At 45.0% G+C, this 3103-nt stretch overlaps 1 pseudogene; it reads left to right on the top strand.

Annotated features, from left to right (window-relative positions):
- The first annotated feature begins 574 nt into the window (after positions 1-574).
- Positions 575-979, top strand: LOC140427245 (chromosome transmission fidelity protein 8 homolog pseudogene; annotated as a pseudogene).
- Positions 980-3103: the final 2124 nt, after the last annotated feature.

The following is a 3103-nucleotide window of genomic DNA, read 5'->3' as shown; positions in this document are numbered from 1 at the left end:
TCTAACCGTCTGCTTTACTTCTGAACTTCTCCCTCTTTCTCTTCTTCCTGAAATTCTAGCTGCAATTGCAGTTTTCCCCGCTCTATTTTGGCTCGAGTAACGCGGTCTGCTTGTGAATCAGCTTCTGCTGCCTGTGCTGTGTCTGGACTGAATTCAAAATGCTCAGCCAGAATTTTCAGGAATTTCTGTATCTTTGTCTGCCTGGGGATCTTAAATCCTATCTGCTTATCAATGGTGTTTCACTGCTCCATGTCTAAGAATGCGAACTTTCACCAATTAAAACCTTCCTGATCAATAAACTCTTGTCCATCAAATGTTGCCACCTTACTATGTTGTTAGTACTTCTCTGGAAAGCAAAGTTTGCTGTGGTAACCTCTGGCTTGGTCTCCAAAATCTTAGACTCTGGCATTTTGCTTTCGCTTCCAATTTCTTTGCAGTTCAAAGTTTGGCTCTTTTCACAATGGATTAAATCCCAGCTTTTAAATTTGGCTTTGGCTTGTTTAGCAATGGATACAGTCGGGGGCGCCGGAAGTGATGTCACCGGGAGCCGGAGGCGGGAAAAGCGGCGACAGGAATGGTTCGAATCCGGATTCAGCCCCACCGCTCAGAGGGTGGATCAGGCCCCGAGTGGCTGATGTCGGAACTTCAGGGAGAAATCGAGGCCCTGGGCCACAGCGGCCTCCCTGGAAACCTAATGGGAGACCTGCACATCAGCACTGAGGGAATCCCAATACTGATAATTGGTCACCACATCTTGTATAGTAAAATCAGCCACCTGGAAAGACCATTTGTGGTGCTGGTAAAAAAGATCTGCACACGAGCAGGAGCCGAGAGTGCGATAGAAACTGAGAGAGTGGAGCAAGGAGTGGGTGAAGAAAGTGCATCATTTTGCTACCACGTCACCGCAATCATCAAGAAAAAAATCATCTTCAAAACCCATCCAAAGCCCATTATTACCAATGTGCCTAAAAAGCTATAGTGGGACTGTGCCCACTTACAGGACTGGTCCGGAACAGCAGATCTCCATATTGGCAGGTGACTGAACACTAGACGCTCAATGCCAGTTTGTGACATTCACCGAGTGTTTGCAGAATTTTCTCAGGGACTCTACCTCAGAAAGTAGATCCTTAAAGATGAACCTGTGTCTAAAACAGATTTGATTACAAACATGTTCATTTAAAATATTTGCCTTTGTTGGTATTTTCTTCTCACTAACAATATCTTGTGAGGAAGCTGTGAAACGGGGCTTTTGGTGCAATTGGAGAACTGCACAGAGGGCAAATATATTTATAGGAATATTTCACTAATTGGAGCAATATAAAAATGTGTAACCTGTGTTGGCTCATGCACAATAGGATCTGCTGGCCTGAGCTACAGACAGGATCTGACACACCACCTTGAGGTCCTCATCAACATTGATGCCAATCTTCAGGCAATTTGATTTGCTCTGTGAGATATCCTGAAATGACCGAGTGCCCAGGGCACAGCAAACTCTGTGGGCCCTGAGAACATCTGGCAAGAACGCTGAAACCTTTTGCTCCAGAATTAGATCCCACCTCCAGCCAGCTGTTCCAGTACAGCTACAACAGTGGCATCTGAACGACAAAGTGGAATATGTAGCAATATCTGGACAATATTCAGGTTTGGGCTGATAATCACCAAGTAATGTTCGTGACATACGAGTGTCAAACATTAGTCCTTTACAGCCCGAAATATAATAGACAACAAGGAAATGACAGCAGTTAAACTACTTCACGGAGGAAGACACAAATAACTTTCCTGGAAATGCTAGGGAACCAAGGGTTTAGTGAGAAGAGGAATTGAAGGTAATTGGTATTGGCAAAAAAATCGTGCTGGGAAAATTAATTAAACTGAAGGGCAATAAATCATCAGGGCCTGATAATCTACATCCCAGAGTACTAAAGGAAGTTGCCCTTGAAATAATGGTTGCGTTTGTTGTCATCTTCCAAAGTTCAGTAGATTCTGGAACAGTCCTGGCAGACTGGATGATGACAAATGTAAGCCCATTGCTTAGAAATATCTATAAAATGCTAGAGTCCATTATAAAAGATTCAATAGCAGAGCGCTTGGGGGGCAGTGGCGGGATCGGACAGTCGGCATGGTTTACAAAGGGGAAATCATACTTGTCAAATCTACTGGAATTCTTCAAGGATGTAACTAGTAGAGTTGATGAGGGGAAGCCAGTGGATGTTGGTTTATTTGGATTTTCAGAAGGCTTTTGACAAAGTCCCATATGAGAGATTAGTGTGTAAAATTAAAGCGGGTGGGATTGGGGGCAGTGTATTGAGATGGTAGAAAACTGGTTGGCAGACCGGAAACATAGTAGGAATAAATGGGTCTTTTTCCAAATGTCAGGCAGTAACTAGTGGGGTGCCACAGTGATCAGTACAAGACCCCAGCTATTCACAAGGTATATTAATTTAGATGAGGGAACAAAATCTATAGAGCGGGAAGAACAATATTTGCGCCAAAAGAGGGACGAAGAAGAAATGCAGCTGAAAGGAAATCAGAGTTTGAAATACAAACTAAGATAGCAATTTAAAATGAAAGTTTATGAAGTGTTTGAAGACTAGCAAGGTTCAATTATGAATGGAGGAGATGGAATGATTTCCCTTTTGTGGGTCCATGCTGGCTGTCCGATCCTGCCACTGTTTTCCAAGTGCCACCTGGGACACCCGAGAGACTGCCGGGTCATCCAGGCCCAGTCGCTCCTGAGGACGGCCGTCAACGGGGACCCAGGTCACAGGACGGGATTCGCAGCAGGTCACTTCCACCCCTGATGTACTGCCTGGCGATCCATCTAGATGGAAAGTTAGGGCCCGTAAGGCCAGAACGGCAGACACCAATCAAGTTGGCACGGGTGCAGCACACACCATAGCGAGAGGGGCTCAGGCAGAAACTGTAGAGATGTTCACCTGTTATATTCAAAATAAACAGCTTTTGCACAAAAAAAAAGCAATGGATACAGTCCCAGCGGAGTGACCCCAGTTATCACGGCCATGTACAACGCGTTGCCTCAAAGTAGCCCGTGGGCTAAGGAGTTGTGTGTGTTTGTGTGTGTGTGTGTGTGTGTGTGTGTGTA

This window comes from Scyliorhinus torazame, chromosome 7 (genome assembly GCF_047496885.1).
Source record: "Scyliorhinus torazame isolate Kashiwa2021f chromosome 7, sScyTor2.1, whole genome shotgun sequence".
Classification (NCBI taxonomy): domain Eukaryota; kingdom Metazoa; phylum Chordata; class Chondrichthyes; order Carcharhiniformes; family Scyliorhinidae; genus Scyliorhinus; species Scyliorhinus torazame.
This window is presented reverse-complemented; position numbering and strand designations above follow the sequence as displayed.